General features: G+C 43.6%; 1 protein-coding gene across 5 annotated transcripts in view; it reads right to left on the bottom strand.

Annotated features, from left to right (window-relative positions):
* Nucleotides 1-21,477, bottom strand: part of MTCL2 (microtubule crosslinking factor 2) — a 90,671-nt gene that overhangs the window by 65,530 nt on the left and 3,664 nt on the right. The window lies entirely within an intron of this gene.

Raw genomic sequence — 21,477 nt, 5'->3', positions numbered from 1 at the left:
AGGGAGATTTAATTCTGGTTCAGTCTGGGTTTGCTGGTTGTTGTAGCAATACTCAAGCCTGCCTTGCCTGCCTTCCAGTATAAAGGTGCTACTTGGACCCATCCAGGATGCTAACCTCTTGTTTGCCTTTTGGACTGTGGCCTCTGCTTTGCTTAACTTCACTTAGCAAGATGTACAAACAACTTTGACCCAAACCCCCTCCAAAAAATAGGGCCTTCCTCCTACCTATAAAAAGCTCAACAACTTTGACCTGACCCCCCAAAAGGAGATAGATCACTGCCAGTTTTTAGTTTTAGATCGCAGTCTCTTGGGAGTTGGCCACCCCTGCTCTAGTGCAATGGGTCAATCAAATGCAGCTCAGTGTGTGTGCATATGCACATTTTAAAGCATGTGGGGAAAACCTCCAGCCCAGAGCAGGCACCACATCTGCATATTCAGTGGCTTTCTATTCTGTGGTTTCACCATCAATTCCCTAAGTGGTTTTCTGAGCACCATTTCATTAAAAATTGACCAGACTACTCAAGACTACTTTCACATGTTGGTGCAGAGGTAAACAAAGCTCCCTTAGGAGTGGGTTCAGAAGTCACATTTTCGAAAAGTCACACTACCCCAGCCTGCACAACCGTACCCTTTTCCACAATAAATGCCTCATGAATGCAACTGGATATTTAGTGGGAGCTCCTAGAATCCTTACAAGGATTTGTGGTACCCAGTAAGAATCTACACATACATAGCTTCACCAAAAGAAAGGTTTACCAAATCTTTTGAAGAATTATACTCTTCTTTATGCAAGTATGGCACTATCAAAGCAGGCTTGAGACAGTTTGGGGCATAAAGTGAAATAACCATATGACACCCCACACACACACACACACACACACACACAACTTAGCACTGTCACACTCCACCACAAAATCCTCACTTTGGACAGAAATCACTTTGAAATGAACAGGAGCTGCACAAGAGCACATTAATGCTCTTTCTCAAGCTCTGGCTCATTTCAGTGAGGCTTGTTGACAATCAGTCACCTCACCATGGCCTCATCCTGGGCCATGGGCTGAATTATGAAGATGGTCCCTGTAAAGGATGAACTCTGTTAAGTGTCTACCGGTAAGCATTCACTCCATCAGTTGGTTCAAGCTTTCATCTCCTTTTCATATACACAACTAAACCTACTGCCTCCCGGGACTCCCAGGCTGACATACTTCAACCAGTTCAGCAAAACTAGCGCATCACTTTCCCTCATGAGAATCAACCATTAAAACATAAAACAGACCCGACAGCCTGGAAGAATAACTGTGAAAACTTCAGTATCAGAGGGGAATGCGCTGAACGCAAAGAGCCTAGAGCAAGGGCACTTGAGAGAGAAAGGACTTATTTCTATAAATACTTTACAGGGAGATAAAGAAGAAACTGTGGGTGGGGATAGGATTCCCCTCAGTAGGTGGGAGGAACACCTAAACCAAAACAATGTTGTTCAACTATAGGGGCGGAAACTCCTTTCTTCCTATTGGACAGGTGTATGATGAGTAGGCTGTGATGACACAGGATTTCATCCAGAAGGCACAATCTGAAGAAACCTGACTTGCTCCAGTTGTCTCTGGACTGCAACTAAGAAAAATGAATGGGACTTGATTTGGAGGTCCAACCAAATAGTTTACTCAAGCCAAACTAAATTTTGATTGGGTATTTGTTGACCCAAACTTAAACCACACACCTTATCAGCAGATCAAACCTATTCCTATGAATTTTCAGTACTTGGGTTTAGAGAAGAAGAAGAAGAAGAAGAAGAAGAAGAAGAAGAAGAAGAAGAAGAAGAAGAAGAAGAAGAAGAAGAAGAAGAAGAAGAAGAAGAAGATTTATTTATACCCCGGGCATCCGACTGGGTTTCACCAGTCACTCTGGGCAGCTCCCAACAGATTAAAAACAGAATAAAACTTCAAACATTAAAAACTTCCCTAAACAGGGCTGCCTTCAGATGTCTTCTAAAAGTCGTTTATTTCATTGACATCTGATGGGAGGGCATTCCACAGGGCAGGCACTGCCACCAAGAAGGCCCTCTGCCTTGGAGACGCTGCTTCAGGTATACTGGGCTGAGGCTTTAGGGCAGGGGTCGGCAAGGCTTACCAGACATGGGCCGGATCACTCCCGCGGAGATCCTCTGTGGGCCGGGCCAGCACAGCATGATGCCGGAAATTGCGTCTGCGCATGTCCGCGGCGCCGGAAATTGCTTCTGCACATGCCCAGATGCCAAAAATTGTGCCTGCACAGAAACAATTTTCGGTGTCTGGGCATGCGCAGAAGTGATTTCTGGTGCCGTGGACATGTGCAGACGCAATTTCTGGCATCTGGGCACGCACAGAAGCGATTTCAAGAGCCACAGAAGAGAGACCCCACACAAGCTGTGTTGCGCCGGTTTAGCACAGTATGCAGGGACTCGCCGAGCGGGCAGCTCGGTTCAGGGGCAGCTCGTGGGCCGGTTAAACAGCCTCCGCGAGCCACTTCTGGCCCATGGGCCATAGGTTGCCGACCCCTACTTTAGGGCTTTAAAGGTCAGCACCAACACTTTGAATTGTGCTTGGAAACATACCAGTATTGGGAGCCTATGTAGGTCTTTCAGGACTGGTGTTATAAGGCCTCCACAGTCACAGACTCACTGTTAAGACCGTTTTCATGGAAGACAATCTAACTCAGCTATGAGTGATTGCCAAAGAAAGAAGACTTCAAGGGGTGCACTTTTATCTATGGATCAGGATCTGAAATACCACCACCACCACCCCAAAAAACCCTATCACCCAGTTACACCACTAGGTATGTCTATGAATGGGAATTTTCTCCCCTCAAAATGCACAAAACAAGAACTATTTAGAAAGTTAATATCAATATAGTAACAATTTTTTTTCCAGCTGACCAATGCACAGGCTTGCCACTCGCCCCCCAATCCAACAACACAGCAATGGGTATATTCTGTATCATGCTCAATTTAGAACCATCTCCAGATGGCACAGACCCAGTCAAATGACCTGGGCCTATAGAGCCTGCAACCTGGCAGAACTTCAGATTTGATAGCACATGTAGATAAAAGGAAATGAAAATCCAAAATCACTTCCACATACTGGTATCACAAAATAAGACCAGATGGTGCATGGAATAGTCTATATTGTAAGCTAAGGGATGGTATGAACTCCCTGTTGCTTGTGCTCCCCCAGCCCCTTTGCCTATTGCTAGTAGCAACAGGGAATGTTGCTCATACCCTGGGGTTTGAGCCATCTGTTGCTCCCTGTTTCACTGGCAGTAGCTCTCCTACAAGGTGGCTGAGCTCTCTTAGCCACTTCTGGTTGGCCACATTCCCTACACCCCTTGGGAGACCTTCAGGCTTTTTGTCCATTTGAATTTGGAGAGTGGGAGCAGGTAGATAATTCCCCTCTTGTACTTCATGGATCAGTGGTTTATCTGCTTATGATGATCCACACAGGAAAGCCAATCACAGAATGGCACCCATTAGGAAGGCTTCCTATTGAGCGAGCAAGCAAAGAGGGTACACAAACAAAGGCTTTGAAAACCTGCCTCCCGGCCAGCATGTCACATCCAATGATGAAATGAGGCATTATATCCAAGGGCACCAGAGGATTCAGAGTTATCTGCAATATCCTAGCAAACTGCCATCACAGAACGATCTTCCTCACCCCACTCCTTTTAAATTAAGATATGAAAAAGAATGAGAAAGCTACCTAAAAGCAGCACCCCAAACTAGGGAAAGGCACACACACACACAAACCAGTTCCACATGCATATTTCATCTTGTTAATCACCATTTGATAACTTATTTAGTTAAGGCATTAGCACCATTCAGCAAAATCTTTAGTGCCATTCAGGGCAACAAACCAAAGGTAGACCAGGCTACTGTGGACAACCATCTACTTGGAAGGCGTTGGATTTCATGCCCTAGCAGGGGAACACTACCAATCAGAAACACAGCAAAATAATGCCAAAATAATGTATTTTAATATTTCGTTGGAAGCCGCCCAGAGTGGCTGGGGAAACCCAGTCAGATGGGTGGGGTATAAATTATTATTATTATTATTATTATTATTATTATTATTATTATTATTACTACTACTACTACTACCCTATAGCTTTCTCCCACTTCACTGGGCATTGGCTTTCTAGTTAAGTGGCCCTGAATTATGGCTCCAAGCAGTGAGTTCTAATAGGAAGTATCAAAAGCTCTGGGGGCATGTTCAATCTCCCTAGCAGTACGGCAGCAGTCCCTAAGCCAGGCATCCCCAAACTCGGCCCTCCAGATGTTTTGGGACTACAATTCCCATCATCCCTGACCACTGGTCCTGTTAGCTCGGGATGATGGGATTTGTAGTCCCAAAACATCTGGAGGGCCGAGTTTGGGGATCGAGTAGGAGGCGGCACAGCAGAAACAGAGAGCCAGAGCAAGAATTTACAGAACACACAATACTTTTAAAAGAGGTTGGCCCCACCTCACTGAAGATAAATCCTGGCCTCCAAAGCAGAAACTGACAACGTTAAAATTATACAACCACTTCCTAGCTTGTATTCGACAGCAGGGGACTGATTAGTGTGGTTGGGCAGACACATAAATTGAAAAGAATGCACATTTGTATCAGAGAATTCCAGGGGGCAGGATGTCCAAGCACACAGTGTGAGAGGTGTCCATTGTTGAAAAACACTTCAGAAAGAAGACTGCTTTTGAAAAGAAACCTACGTTGTCCGGGGATCACTGCTATTGCACAAAGCCTCTCTCAGCAAAAGTGACTTGCATGAACCATGATCAGGTTTCAATCGGCAAGTATAATTAAAGGCCATACTGTCTGTAATGATGCTTAACTTCCTTTGAAAGACATTATTATAAATGATGCTTATATCAAAGCAGAGTCTGGTACTGTAAAACAAAAACAAAACAAAAAACCCTCAAACTAATAAGCAGAGCAATTCAACCCATCATTCTAGAAGCCTCAGCATCAAAGCATTGCACCCAGGTATTTATTTCTATGGAGGAAGGGGGTGGAGAAACCTCTGTTCGGACAGCTGCAATGAACAACAAAAGAGGGGAGGAAATTGTTACTGGGCAGAGTTCAGCCTGAACATGAAAAGAGAACTCCAGAAGCCAGACAAACCTCAAAAAAGAGCCAGGACTACAGCAAAACAAAGAAGAAGAAGAAGAAGAAGAAGAAGAAGAAGAAGAAGAAGAAGAAGAAGAAGAAGAAGAAGAAGAAGAAGAAGAAGAAGAAGAAGAAGAAGAAGAAGAAGAAGAACCACCTGCCAAACGATTAGCTAAAACAGGTTGCCTGAGCAATAAGATAGGGACATAGGAATCTGCCTTCTACTAAGCCAGAGTATTGGTTCATCTAGCTACACTGGCAGTTGTTCTCAAAGGATTCAGGCAGAAGTCCAGGAGTGCAACAATTAAAGACTATGTAGGTAGCAAGAAATAAGAGGGCTTTTTTTCCCAGCTGTGCAACCCCAGTTGTGCAACTACCTCCCCAAGGAGGCTCGACTGGCACCTACTTTCTAATTTTTGAAGCATCAGGTTAAGACGTCGTCATTCTCTCAGGCATTTTAATGGTTAGAACAATACTGGGAGGGTGCTATAGTTTAAAACTATAGTTTAAAAAAGAACATTTTCTCAACAGGTAAGTAGCCGTGTTGGTTTGAGTCGAAGCAAAATAAAAAAATTCCTTCAGTAGCACCTTAAAGACCAACTAAGTTTTTATTTTGGTATGAGCTTTCGTGTGCATGCACACTTCAGTGTATCTGAAGAAGTGTGCGTGCACACGAAAGCTCATACCAAAATAAAAACTTAGTTGGTCTTTAAGGTGCTACTGAAGGAATTTTTTTATTTTCTCAACAGAATTTCTTTCAACGCCATTTAAAAAAAAAAGACCGCAGTAAGGCTGAATTTCTATATCCACTTAAACAGAAGTAAGAATCATAGAATTCAGTGGCACTTATTTCTGAGTAGCACTCCAAGACATTTTTTTTATTAAAAAAAACAAAACAGTTCATTTAAACTATGGAACTTCCTCTAAAAGAAGTATGTCAAAGCCTGACATTATAATAAATAAATAAATAAATAAATAAATAAATAAATAAATAAATAAATAAATCTTCCAGATGAACTTTTCTTAGACATAGTATATTCCGGCGTATAAGACGACTGGGCGTATAAGACGCCCCCCGACTTTTCCAGTTAAAATATAGAGTTTGGGATATACTCGCCGTATAAGAAATACGACCCGGCATATAAGACGACCCCCGACTTTTGAGAAGATTTTCCTGGGTTAAAAAGTAGTCTTATATGCAGGAATATACAGTATATCTGCTTCCTCACATTGATTTATATTATCTCCAGGCCCTTGGTCAACCTAGTTGCCCTTATCTGCACACCTTGCAGCTTGCCAATATCATTCTTAAATAGTGGTGCCCAGAACTGGACACGGTACTCCATGGGTGATCTGACCAAGGCAGAGAATAGAGGGGTGCCACCTATGGGAAGCCCACAAGCAGGACCTAAGTGCAGTAGTCATATCCCACTTGTGATCCCCATCAACTGATATTCAGAGGTATACAGCCACCCACAGGTAAAACATAGGCATCATGACTGCTAGCCTTACTCTCAATGGATCTGTCTAACTCTCTTTCAAAGCCATCCAAGTTGGCAGCCATCCACTTTCTATAATTTTATACATCTCTGTCATGTTCCCCTGACTCACCTTTTTTCTAAACTTAAACCCGATTACTTGTGGCTGTCCTGAATCTCAGGCACAAGTCGCTCTCAGTCCTGTATCCTGAGATCCTTTTTAGGTGGAGATGTCAAGGACTGGATTTTGGACCCTATGAATATGAAGCTTGTGCTCTAATGCTCAACCACGGCTCCCAATTGCAAAGAAAAATTTCAAAAGTACTTCCATTCTGCCTGTCTCGTATTTTTAGCACCCAGTATTTTATTCTCAAATGAGATTAAGTCAGGCATCCCCAAACTGCGGCCCTCCAGATGTTTTGGCCTACAACTCCCTTGATCCCTAGCTAAGAGGACCAGTGGTCAGGGATGATGGGAATTGTAGTCCAAAACATCTGGAGGGCCGGAAGTTTGGGGGTGCCTGGATTAAGTGATACTTCTCACTGCACCCTATGCAGAGAGCAGCAAAATTATTCAAGAACCTTATTGCCAGAAACAATTATAACAAGACTTCCTTATTTAAGAGTTTACAGCAGAAACTCTCATACTGGTGTTGCAAATATTAAAACCTATTTATGGGTGCATGCCCCTAAAGGCAGATCCTGAAACAGCTGTATACAAGAGACCTACCCAGAATCCTGAGTCCTTCTCTACTAGACAAAGCTTGTTTTGCCCTAGCATGTGCTGCCAAGGGGTCAATAGGAGGACACGCTAGGAAGCGTTAGTACAGCAGCCTTAGATTGACTGCGAGATTGGGTGCGATCCAAAATGTCAATAATAAATCCATCAACCTGTCTACAACCCCAGCTAGACAGCCCTATAATTCTAATCTGTAAATCTCTACATCCAATACACTTTTTGGCAAAGAAATGGACCACAATAAACTGTATATGTGCAAGCTATTTGGAGAGAAATGGACAGGAGCAGAGGGAATAGTTAAGTTCTACAAACATCAATTGGGCTACAATATCTGGCTTGCATCAACAGCTGCTGCCCCAGTATATATGCCACAACGTTGTTAAGCAACAGTATTATAAAAACCCAGGAATCTACCTGCTTCTAACAGAGAGCTGTTATTTGTGGCTAGTTAACAGTGCTTTTTTTTAGGGGGTACGCAATACTGGCATTTCTTTTGGGGTTTTTTTAAAAAAAGTTACTTAAGTTACTGGCATTTCTTTTGGGGGGCGTGTTAAAAAGCACTTACTGGAACAACTTTGTGATGAGTACCAGCACCTATTTTCTAGAAGAAAAGCACTGCTTGTTAAGAATAACACTACATTGAATAGGCTAATAAAGAAACCAGTCCTAAATACCCTGAACCATGACAAGGTCTAGACCAGGGGACCCCAGACTACGGCCCGGGGGCCGGATACGGCCCAAAGACCTCTTTTATCCGGCCCGCAACAACCCCCGCTGCCCGCTCTTACTAGCATGGCACAGCTGCCCACTTCCGGGTTGGAAAAGCACTGGAAATAGTTTGCGCACATGCACAAGCGTCATTTCCGGCACACTTCCGGGTCGAAGGAGGCCTGTGCACATGCACACAAGCTATTTCCGGCGCTTTTCCGACCTGACTGGCGCTGCGGGCACCAGCCTGAACGAAGCCAGGTAATTTTGGGGACCCCTGGTCTAGACTGAGCAGCAGCCTAGATAGAATCTGACTCAGGAGGAACCAGCCAGATCAGAAGAGCCAGAGAAACACCAGAAGCAGAAGTGCTGAACCCAGACCCAAACTCTAATACAAAGTCAACGCCTCAACCTGAAGCCTGCTGAACCAGAGAGATCCCTGAACTACGCCCTTCCAAGATAGCATCCTTCAAATCAGATTCCTCTGAGGGACCAGCCCCACCACATCAATGGCAAGAAGCTCCCTAATGTATTCTCACCACTGCAGGCAACATGCTAGGCAGACGTTAACGGAAGAGTGAAGGAATGCTTGGCTCCATACCAGAAGGCCCCCTCCCCTCCCCAACCTGGTATCCTAACTACATTTATACAGTATAGTGGAAGGGGGGGAGTTTCTGGTGCTGGCAGTGGTCCAGCCAAAATGCTATGGCACAACCTGGGGCGGGGAGGAGGCAAAAGTCTATTGCACCAAGACCCACCTGGAAGTATCCCAAGGCCCACTGGTGATCCCTGGCCCACCAGCCAGGAAGCTAAACAGGATTGTCTCTCTTAAACAAGAAAAGAATGGCAATATGAAACCCAGTGTCCAGTGCTACTACCCACAACCCCTTTCAGTTTGTCTACTCCTCAAGAAGAGAGTAGAGCCTGGGAGGAGGCGTCAGGCCCACGAGGAACGCATGTGGGCTCAGTTTCCCATACCTAGTACCACTGGCCATGCTGCCTGGTACTGATGGAAGCTGTAGTCCGAAGAAACTGGAGGAACTGTACACCATCTTCCATGGATGCTTTAGTTGAGATTCCTGCATTGCAGGAGTTTGGACCAGATGACCCTTGGGATCCCTTCCAACTCTACAATTCTACGATTCTATGACCAATTGAATGGAAGAAGCAGTGTCAGAAACTCCCATTGCTCTAGGTGCATTTCAGATAAAAACTGCAGCGTGGAAAGAAAGGAGAACCTTTTTTTCCGCCTCCCCACTTTCAGCTACTCTCTGAAGACTGAAGAAGAGACCCTCTTAAGATAAGGTTACCAGATTTTTTTCAATGAATCCAGGGACACTTTTCAACTTCAATGGATTTTGTATGGGGACTACTTTGTAAATCCGGGGACTGTCCCCAGGAAATGGCGATGTCTGGTAACCTTATCTTATGAATATTAGGGGGGAAGGCGGGGAAGGACTAGACCATGTGAAAAATGAACATAATATTTTAACTGCAGTTCATTCATTTTCAGCTTTGTATTCTTGTTATAAAAATGCGCCTAGACATTCTGTTGTTGTGGCCATAATCTAGGTTTAAGGTGCCATTTAGCTCCTAGCTTTCATCTCTCGGTTTCTAACACTAGGAAGAAGTGATTTTGGCTACTCGCCGTTTCAAATAAATGCTTCTGTTCTCCATAATCTGAAACCCTCACTTATGATTCAAATGAATGATTTTGGTCTTAATCAGAAAATATTTTGTACTGATGTTAAATTGCCTGTTACATCCATGATGTCAGTGAAAATGACATATACCTAGTAACATTAAGTAAAACACTGAGAAGTAACCATAGTATTGTTGAATAATCTTGTAAGATTCTCCCCCCTCACCGCCACAAGTCAGTATTAATTCAGGGAGCCCACATTTTGAAAAACATAGAAGTTGGAAATGCTGCATTGATCTGACCTAGTATGGCAAGCGCTGAACTCATATTCTTATGATCTCGCACTGCAACATGGAAATTGGTATCAAGGGATAACAAGGGAACATTTCCTTAGAGATTAAAGGGAACAAAAGCAGCAGTTTTCAATTAACTGCAAGCCACAGACCGACAGAAGGAATAGTACTGTAATTCACGCAAGGCAAAGAAAAGATTTCCACAGGGAAGTCTTAAGATGGGCCACCATATAACTGCAGTAGTTTCAGGATCTCCAGGTTAGGGGGATTAACGTGATGAAGTGAAAAAGACTCGTTTCCCAAACAGCAACTGCTACAAAGGACTTTATGATCTATTAAACAACAAGGATGCAGCTTAGTGGTAACACACATGCTTTATATGCAAAATGTCCCAAACTGAATCAGAAGCATTTCTAAGTAGGATTTGGCAGGACTGACTCAGTATAAAGAATATAGACCACCTTTCTTCAATTTTACCACCACAGATGTGATTTTCCAATCCAATCCTATGCAGCAGTGTCCAAGTTCAGTCTGTCTCCCATCTCCTGTAATGTAATCCAATATATAAACTACAACAACAACTTTTGGGGCATTGTCTAAAAAGAGCTCAGCAATTTTGAGGTCTTCCTAAAAGGTCTTTTCCTTTTTGAAATATGGTAACCCTACAATAACACTATGACCACATCTTGCCAACAAAACAGCAGACAGCTCAGAAGTTATAATGAGAAGGAGCAGCAGGTGGGGGAGGGGAGAGATGGGAGGAAATCATGTCACAGATTTACACCTTCCTGTATAAATTAACAGCCAAACAACCACTATCTTTCAAGCCATGCTACTGCAAATATGCTCTTTAGATCTGAAAACTAAAAAGGTGCCACAAGTTGCTTTTCTTATTACATGCTGCATTGGGGACACAAATGACTCACACGTTATTAGTTTTTTGCAGCAATGCAATGAGATGCAATGCAAACTGATGAGAAAATTCTAAAACGCAACTTTCCAGATTGTTTATAGAAGCAGTAGTTCTAACTGTGGATCACACTTCCTGAATCACCTATCATGACTTCTGGGCTCCACAGCTCCATTATAACTACAATTAAGAGGAAAAGCAAGCATAAATTAGGAACTTAGAGCCTACGAGATTCTTGCAGTGTGGCTTTCCATGGACTAAAGGTTGGATATACATACATAATATAAGATAGTCCTGTTCGAGGACTAACATTTCCTGTTGCTGGCTTGGTGTATATCCCTACCACACTTGGGGAAGCCAGAAAAAGCAAAGCAGATTCATAGCCAAGTTTTGCTTTTTACTAAGAAGGGAGGGTTGAGGGAAAGGCATGAGGTGATCAACATTAATGTGGAGTATATGAAGACAAAGCAAGCAGGAAAAGCCTGAATCGGAAGATGAGCAGAAGGCCAGTTGGACCCCCTGGGCTAAGGCCACTCCGAATCCCATCTGTCAGTTATCTATGGCATATGCCTGTTATTTTGAAACGTGATTGACTTGGAAGATTTCTCCTCCCCTTGTTGCAAATGGAATCTCCAGTGCCATTCTTTGTCTTCACATCCCTCTGCAGCTGCCGGCATATCACATCTCACATTTTCCATTCTGCTGAACAGGGACTCAGAGCTCTTGTTCCCCACACACTGGGATGACAAGGCGGTGGCTCGTGGCTGGCTGCTGTGCTTCTTAAAGGCACAGTGCCTCTCGAGCATGAAAATGTTCCCATCTCCTTTTCTTAACAGATCTTTGGAGCCAGAAAGGAAAAGGAGAAGCAGGTGGCTCATCCTTACATGTTTGTTCTCCTAGTCAAATGGAGTAGATTGCTCTTCCCTTATCAGTACAACTCCTCAAACAGGAAGGAAAACTTCAGCTACAGAGCTCAGACAGAGCTTCCACACACGACTGCACTGTGCTCCTCGGATCAATAGAACTGAAACAAACACATGCATATAGATATAGATATTTTGAGACAGACGTTTCTGACAACCTTGTGCATTTCCTCCCAGAAACTACAACTAAAAATCCAGCAACTGGTTTAGACGCAAGAAGGAACAAGGTCTAGTCTTTGAAACCAAAACCCACCGAGTAATCTTGACTTTGTCCACATTTTTACAGGTTGAGCAGGGAGAAAGAAAATAATAATGATAATCACTTTTTTTTGCCAAAGTACAAATATACATAATCTGAAGTTGCATTATTATTTTTTCTTCTTCTTCTGGAAATAGCAGGCCCTAGGGCAGGTGATCAGTATCAAGTTGTTTTTTTTTAAGTCAACAGTTTCTTCTCCTGCTGCAATCCAGGCAAAAACTGCTCCCCACCATGATCACTGAAAGCTGCTATTAACTTCATGAGGGAATCTTCACTCACCTCACTATACTGACAGATTGACACCAGCAAAGAGCTTAAGTTGTTTAAAAAGCAGCCTGCAAAATGTTTACACTAACCATCCTTTCCTATAAAAAGTTCTCTAAAGAGAAGCAACTGCAGGCAGAATTCCACATTATAGGCAACCGGCTGCAGTGATAGCACAGATCACCGGGGGTGGGGGGGTGTCTTTGCACTAGATTTCCAGGGTTCTGTGAATAATGGTGCATGCACAGTCATGCCAATTACTTGCAAGATAAGGAAGCGAGAGCAAGGGAGAGCAAACATTTTCAAACCCCTAGTGCTTTAACCTAAGGTTACCAAAAAAAATTCAATAAATCCGGGGACACAATCAATCAATCAATACTACACGTTGAGGAGCAGCCCCATCCCAACTCCTATTTGCATGCAAGCAAGGGGGCAGGGATCTCTCATGCAGCGCGATGCCTCCCTTCCCATCGGAGCAGCCCCAATCCCATTCCTACTTGCATGCAAGCAGGAGGTAGCGGGGATCCCTCAGCTGGGAAGGGAGGCATCCTGTTGCCTGAGAGATTTCTACCCCCTCCTGTGAAGCCTCCTTTCACAGCTGAAGGATCCCCACCCTGCTCCTGCTTGCATGCAAGTACGAGTTGGGAGGCTGCGCCGAAAGACAGCATGAAACCTCCCTTCACAGCTTAGTTGCTGGGGTCAGGGAAGGTGGAGGCAGCCCAGAAGCTGCATCTTAGAGCCCCTGTACCACTATCATATGGGGACTTCCGAGCAGCTTCTGAAGCCAGCCAGAGCCAACTGCTCTGGACTGCTGAGACTGCTGCTGCTGCATTTCCCAGGGACATTAGATGAAATCCAGGGATGGAATTTGTCCATGGACTTATTCACAAATTCGGGGACTGCCCTGGGAAACAAGGACATCTGGTAACCCTACTTTAACCAATCAAGAGTGAACTCTAACAGTTTCTTCCTAGAGAAACTTGTTTTTAAAATAAACATTGTATCCAAAAAGAAATAATTGTTGTGCTTAAATGTTCTCAAACACAAGCAGCTTTTTGTGATTTGTCTGAAAGAAAAGTTTTTACAAAATCACAGGGATGGTTATATTTTTTCATTTATATATTTAGTAAGAGCCATTGCAAAAGCAAAATGCTTGGGCTTTGGAAATATTTCATAAGCCCCAGATAATAAGTTGGACATGACAGGGTGATTTATCAAAAGCATTAATGGGGGGTGACCTTTAAAGGCAAGAAAATTCACCTCCAGCCTTCTCTCTGTCTTGCAGAAAGCAGCTTACCAACCATATCCCAGGAGCTTTTTCACTTTCTTTGAAACAACCAAGCAATATTCTTCATTTTGCTTACTTTCCTTTTAGCAGTTTACAGTGGAGCATTTCTGTCCATATGGGGCTTCTGACCAGCTGGAAGAGGCAGCAAAATAATGCTTAGGTTTTTGGAAAATTAGCTAAACCTACAATTCTGAAACTAGGTTTCTCCAAAAATGAAGGTGGAAAGGAATAATCAGACAGCATATGCTTTTGGGTAGGCTACTACTCATTCCCTTACCTTGGAGTCAACCAGGGAATAATTTCCCAATACCGGTACCAAGTGTAAGTCATAAGAATAGGTTCCAAGGAATAAATTTTTTTGCCCATGGACCCCCCTGGTTCCAAGGAATAATTTTTTTTGCCCATGGATCCCCCTGTGTAAACAGTTTAGAACTACAGTGGTACCTCGCAAGACGAATGCCCCGCGCAACGAAAAACTCGCTAGACAAAAGCGTTTTGTGATGTTTTCGGTGCTTCGCAAGATGAAGTTTTTCGGTGGTGTTTGTATGTTTGTTTTGCTGCGGCAAACCACGCTTCGCAAGACGAAATTACCGCAAGACGAAGCGACTCACGGAACGAATTACTTTTGTCTTGCGAGGCACCATTTCACTACTATGACTTCAGAAACACTTGACTATACATGAGAACTCAAAAGCAAACAACTAAACAGAAGAGACTTTCATTACTGTGAATGGACTATGCAACAAAATACACATAAGCTTCTAGCTAGCCCTTGTTGCATTAGTTCACATAGGGACAATCTGCAGCTCAAGAGCCACATGTGGCCTGCTATGCAACTGATTGGTGCTGGAAACAGCTGAAGAATAGAAGAATCAGCACACCCCCTCAGCTGTTTCCAGCACCAATCAGTAGGGAAACAAGAGGAGGTGCAGGATGAGATCCAGATAACTAGCATTGGGAAAAGCTGAGGAGGCCACTAATTAGCTCTCTCCACAGCCGTTTCCAATGCCAATCAGCTACACAATGGCATGTATATGTTCCTCCCAGTCGGTGGGGATAATCTGCATAATCCTCAACTGTTCTCAGCACCAATCAGCAGAGAGAGGGAAGGAGGGGGAACAGGGGGAGGCATGATGGGATCTCAACTCTGGGTGTGCATTAAGGGCTTGTGCCTCTATGTACTGTATGAGTGAGTGTGTAATAATGAAGCTTGGAGGCTGTGTTTAGTGTGTGTGAGGAGGGGGTGGAGAAAGTTACTCAACAACAACAAAGGCATCCCCACACACTGACACCATGCAGCCCTTGGTCAGTAAATGACCAAAAAAAAAAGCCCACCCCGTAAGACAGGTTTCTCCCACCGTTCTGCATGCTAAGATTAGATGCAGCTGCAATGGTGCTCAGAATATCCTCAAGTAAGGAGTACACCCCAAGTAACAGCAGATTTCAGATGAAAGTGGAGTGCGTGCATGTTTAAAAAAGGACATGTGCATTATTTTTACAGCTATTAAACATTCCAAAATTCTATCTTTCTTAGCGCCCCAGGAGGCATAAATACTTACTGGCATCACCACCATACTAGGAAATGCCATCTAGGCCTTGCTGCACATCAGATTTGTATACGGTAGTTGTGGCTACCTAGACTCTGCCCCAGATTTACTATTGCACCTGAATTGTGCATAGATGCCTCGTAAAATTCACTTCTCAACAATTTGTGCGGGGGGGGGGGACGACTCTGCAGCCTTCTCATCCAGTTTGCACAAAATCAAACACTAAAACTATGTCCACCTTTGTTCTGTGCCATCAAATCTCCACCCCTACAAGTCAAGAGTTCTGCCTCTAATTCCATACCCACCAAGCAATCCCTTCACAAAAGGTGTACTGGACAGCTAAGTCAGCAGCCTGTAAAACAGCTGTAGAGGACGGATATATACGGTAACACCGTGTTTACCATATACACGAGAAAGGGTGAATGGGGGGAAATTAATGACTGGGGAAATCTGTTCCCTCAAATGAGGGCAGCACGGTCAAGTGAATCCTAAATTTGGTAAGTGGGTGGAGGCTCTGGTCTGTAAGCTTTGTTGCTGCAACAAACAGGATCACATCTGTATACAACACTGGAGCAGATGGACAGGCTACAATTCAACTAACTTTTGAGTCTGTTTTCAATTCTTTGTAAGGTCAGCTTTGAGTGCCAAGACTGGCAGCTCAAGCATACTTGACTTGGAAATGCTAGCCTTCCTGAAAGTAAATCTAATATTTTGTATTCATTCATCTCTTGAGATGTTAGGAAAAAAACATTGTGACACTTTGTATTGCCATACAGTAATTTAAGACTACAGGTACTGTGAATTGAATGTGTGGTCTTTGTACTACTCTATTTTTATGCTCTAGTATATTTGAAAAGCTTATCTTGATCATGTCAATTAATCAAATAGAAACTGAGATTTTTGCAAATAGGTCTGCTTTGAAGTAGCAGATCAGGTCTTGCAACATTTGTCTTTCTTATCTTAGTCACCAATCATATTACCAAAATAAATATTTAGAGAGAGAAAATAATTTAGCCGAAATTGACTAGACTGAAATTGACTAGAGTGAAAACAAACTACAGGGTGATAAGTTTCAAAGGATGATAAAATCAACCGTTACAGTAGCAGACTTATCGCCAAATCTGTCGAAATGGCAAGTCTCAAACAACAGTAAATGTCCCAAAGATTTTAGTGAGCTGAGTGTGTGAAGTGCACGCTTAATTATATCAAACTAAAATCAAGTGAGACTTAAGCTGCAATCCTATACAGTCATACCTCGGTTTAAGTAGGCCTCAGTTTGAGTACTTTCAGTTTAAGTACTCCACGGACCCGTCTGGAACGGATTAATCCACTTTCCATTACTTTCAATGGGAAAGTTCGCTTCAGGTTAAGTACGCTTCAGGTTAAGTACAGACTTCCGGAACCAATTGTGTACTTAAATCGAGGTACCACTGTACTCCATTAAACCCTATGGGACTTAGTTTTAAGTAGACATGTATAGAACTGCAGTGTTCTGCTACAGTCCTAAGCACATTTACTGGAAAGAAACTGCAGTTAAACTTTTACTTTTAAGGAAACATATATAGGATTGCCCTGTTAATCATGCCCCCAGTTTTTTAACATAAATGTCCTTGTGTATTTCTAATTAGCATGGCATGTTATTACATTACCATGGCAACTTTGAATCTGCACAGCCGTTTTATATCAGAATACTAAGGGCCAGTCTAAATTTAAGTCTTGACTTCCTGCCAGTTTCCCCTTTGCTTAGAAGGGAAGAAAATTACGAACTACTTTATTTGGCTTTGTATGAACTTACTCTACATAAGCAGTCCCCAGCCCTATAGCTCAGAAGTTCACCGGCCTCTGAAATCAGAATGAGCTGCACTCATATAAAATGTGTGGGTGTAATGGGTTTACACTATAAGCCTGTGTCATAAAAAATATTCAGATCCAGAACATCCAAATAAAAGCAGGGAGAACATAGTGGTGGCCTTGAGGCAGAGAAAGGGCATCCATGAACAACTGGCACAACTGCAAGGGACAAATCAAGGGTCAAGATTTGTGTGCTGGAACTTCTAATGTGGCTGTCCCTTGAATCATGCCACCGGATGTAGCTGTCTAATCCTATGGAAGAGTTGAGTGTGGGTGGTGTTCAACTATGTTTTACATAGCATAAACAGGGGTCAGCAAACTTTTTCAGCAGGGTGCCAATCCACTGTCCCTCATACCTTGTGGGGGGCCAGACTATACTTTGGGGGGGGTGAACAAATTCCTATGCTCTACAAATAACCCAGAGATACTGTACATTTTAAATAAAAGCACATATTTTACTCATGTAAAAACATGCTGATTCCCGGACCGTCCACAGGCAGGATTCAGAAGGCGATTGGGTTGGATCCAGCCCCCGGGCCTTAGTTTGCCTACCCATGGCATAAACCCACTGAAATTAATCAATATGGCTATGTTAAGTCTATTAATTTCAATGGGTATTCTCAGGATAAAGTAAAGGTAAAGGAACCCCTGACCATTAGGTCCAGTTGTGACCAACTCTGGGGTTGCGGCGCTCATCTCGCGTTATTGGCCAAGGGAGCCGGCGTACAGCTTCCAGGTCATGTGGCCAGCATGACTAAGCTGCTTCTAGTGAACCAGAAATGCCATTTACCTTCCCGCTGTAGCAGTACCTATTTATCTACTTGCACGTTGACATGCTTTCGAACTGCTAGGTTGGCAGGAGCAGGAACCGAGCAACGGGAGCTCATCCCGTCGTAGGGATTCGAACCTCCGACCTTCTGATCAGCAAGCCCTAGGCTCTGTGGTTTAACCCACAGCGCCACCTGCGTCCCCATCTCAAGGTAAAGCTTAGTTTAATATCACCCCCCCCCCATGTTGTGGCACTGACATGCTTTCAACCGGTCTCTTAAGGTGCTACTGGCCAATTTTTTAAATTTCTTATGCTTTCAACAGTTAGGATGCAGATAATAATAGCAAGGAAAGTGGTCAGGTTTTTTGTATTTAAACCATCAAAACAACCCTTGTTCTACCCCTCTCCCCCCCCCAAAAAAGGTAAGGTTGACCTGAACAGACACAGCATTTGTTTAATGACAAGGAACGCCTGTAGGGAAAATAGGAGCCAATACTTACTTGAACACAGTAGTTAGAAATCATGCACATTGCAAACCCAGGACACAGATTGAAAGTATATGCGAGTAGGAACGACCAACACAGTAATTAAATGGGGGAGGGCTGAGCCACCAAGTGGGTCAGTAAGGAATCTCAGCCATGGATGTTGCAAAAGATGGCTTTCCCAGATGTGATATGCTAACACACGGATGCACACCCACCAAATGCCAGATTCCACTGCTGGATCTTCTAGCTAAAAGAGTGGAGAACAACTGTTCTGAAGGGCAGGAACGAGACCAGGGTAGATAAATCATCCCCTGGAAAAATGGTTGCACGGCCATCTTCTATGCCTAATGATTTTTCCCTAGATTGTTCTATATAAATCAGATTAGACCAGCATATTGGTTGCTTTTTTTCCAAATAGTATATATAATCTTACACTTAAGGGACTCTTGCTCTCCACGCTGCCAGACCTCTCAGAGGCACTAAGAACCTGTGCTTCAGCCAGCAACCTAATCCACTATCTGAGCTGCTTGTTATATTCAGCCATTCAATAAACACCTACTACCGTTGCCATGCCAACATCATCCTGCAAAATAAACCCATCACTGTTCAGTAGTACTACCAAGAGAAGCAAGCAAAAGCTGAGCTTGGCAACAGCCCAGAGACTCCCTACCATTCCAGAAACCACAGGGCTACATGTCAAGCAATATTCTTACATTACCCAAACACTACTGAAACAATTCCTCCAAGTCATTCTAGGGGCACATCTGCAAAGTAGCTTTCCATACTATTAAAGGTAAAGGGACCCCTGACCATTAGGTCCAGTTGTGACCGACTCTGGGGTTGCGCGCTCATCTCGCATTATTGGCCGAGGGAGCCAGCATATAGCTTCCAGGTCATGTGGCCAGCATGACAAAGCCGCTTCTGGCAAACCAGAGCAGCACATGGAAACGCCGTTTACCTTCCCGCTGTAGCGGTCCCTATTTATCTACTTGCACTTTGACGTGCTTTCGAACTGCTAGGTTGGCAGGAGCTGGGACCAAGCAACAGGAGCTCACCCCGTCACAGGGATTCGAACCGCCGACCTTCTGATCAGCAAGCCCTAGGCTCAGTGGTTTAAACAGAAGCATGGAAAACATCCTCCAAGAAAGCAGGTACATTTCCCCCACTTTGAAGATGCAAAATGCACTGACATTGTAGAATGCATGACTAGTGCAAATATCTGACAGATCAGCCCATCTGCACAGGGACAGACAGGAATATTAGAGAATGCTGAAGTTTCAACAACAACATATGGATGTATGGGAGAGTCCAGAAGCATACTAAAAGTGCTTCTAAAACTTTTAGAAATTTCCATATGGATGGGCCCAGAAAGTCTGTATAGAGCTGTATAAATATACTGTGTCTCTCTGGGTGGGGAAAGAGAGCACACCCAACAGGACCAAGGGTGTGTCTGAGACTAAATAAACCCTGCAAAAACTTAATTACCTCCAAAATGGGAAATTCTGATACATAGAGATGAATGCAAATGCTGCCCTGCATCAGGTCATCTGTTTGCCAGATTGGGAATTTCAAAACTTATTACAGTATATTATGAAACTGAGAGGTGCACCACCAAGAGTAATTGAGAAGAGAACCACACATTACAATAGAAACATGGGGTTCATGATTCACTCATCATGCTATTGTAGGAGGGCATTCACAATACAGAATTCGCAAGTGGAAAGAGAGGGTGCTTGCAGGAGAGAATCACTGGTTCTTCCCTGCAAATAACCCCCCAGCTCCCACAAGGATCAAACACTGTCTTACCGACCAGTCAATTTTTCCATACAAATCCCTCCACTCCCTGGTCATTTTTCATCATTTTTTTGTCCAGACAGGCTCTGAAATCTGAAGTAAGCTCAGCAGAAAAAGGAGGATGGGAAAATTTCTCTAGTGGGTATTTACAAAGAAAAATCTGCAGACATGTGAGTGGTTAAATAATAGTAATAGTAATAATAATAATAATAATTTATTATTTATACCCCGCCCATCTGGCTGGGTTTCCCCAGCCACTCTAGGAGGCTTCCAAACGAATATTAAAAACAGTACAGCATCAAACATTAAAAACTTTCCTAAACAGGGCCGCCTTCAGTTGTCTTCCCTTTTCACCATTTCTCCCCCGGAAATGCCATAACAACCAGGCGTTTGCAAATGTAAATTTGGGAAAGGGATGTGGTTCAACACATTCACCTGACTTCTGCACAACTCTGTGTCCCAGCTGTCATAACCAGTAACACTCAACGTACAGATTCCTCAGATTCTATACAGACCCTCTGTGCTACAGCCAGGCATTCCTAGAAACACCCAGTAATGCAGTGGAAACTCTTCAGCAATCAGGAGCTGTGCTTTACATTACAACTTGGATACAGAGTCACCACAGGGAAGTGGCCTCCCATGATGATAAAATAACCAGCCCTAAGAAATTGTACATAGCCCCTGGAAGTATTTGCTTAATTAGGCCCCAAAGTCTGCCTTCCTTGAAACACTGATGTGGTTAAGACTTGTACTAGAGAGTGAAGCTATTTATTACAAGAGAAAATCCTTGGCACCTTTTAGCATGACACTATCAACTATGAATTTGATTCTGGCAGCAAAGAATTTGAAATAAATGTGAGGGATGTGATTTCATGATAGAAGATATCCTTCCCTAAGCATATGTAAGTTCTGTTTGATGAGATGAAGAATATTTCTCCTTGGGGCTATACAATACCTTCTTTAGGAATGAGAGGCATCAGTACCAACATGGCTTTCTCTGATACCAGAGAAGGTCTTAATGCCCCTTGAAGGCATCTGGTTCTACAAAAGTTGGGGCTCTGTTGTGCTAGAAGGTGATGCAAAGCCTCAGTTACATATGACCAAGGGGCAGCTGTTCTATTTGATTCTAGAGAAGAGAAGTAATTGACACTATGGAGCGCCTGCTCTAAGGAACTGATGCTGGGCTGGGGGAGGAACTGCCCCATGAGGCAGAGGAATGCCAATTACAAGGAGCTTTAGAAAGCCAGCAGGTGCTGCCTCTGAGGATGTGGGCATGTTCCACATAACCAGCATCCTGTAGATGCTGGGCGGTGGAGATCATCTTTCATTACAGAGCGCCAATTCCAATGAAGCATTCTGAAATTCTGGGTGGCAAAAGGTCTTGCCTAAGGTC

The sequence above is a fragment of the Zootoca vivipara genome, chromosome 7 (genome assembly GCF_965207765.1).
Source record: "Zootoca vivipara chromosome 7, rZooViv2.hap1.1, whole genome shotgun sequence".
Taxonomy (NCBI): domain Eukaryota; kingdom Metazoa; phylum Chordata; class Lepidosauria; order Squamata; family Lacertidae; genus Zootoca; species Zootoca vivipara.
Note: the sequence above shows the minus strand (reverse complement) of the source record. Positions and strands in the feature narration are given on the sequence as shown.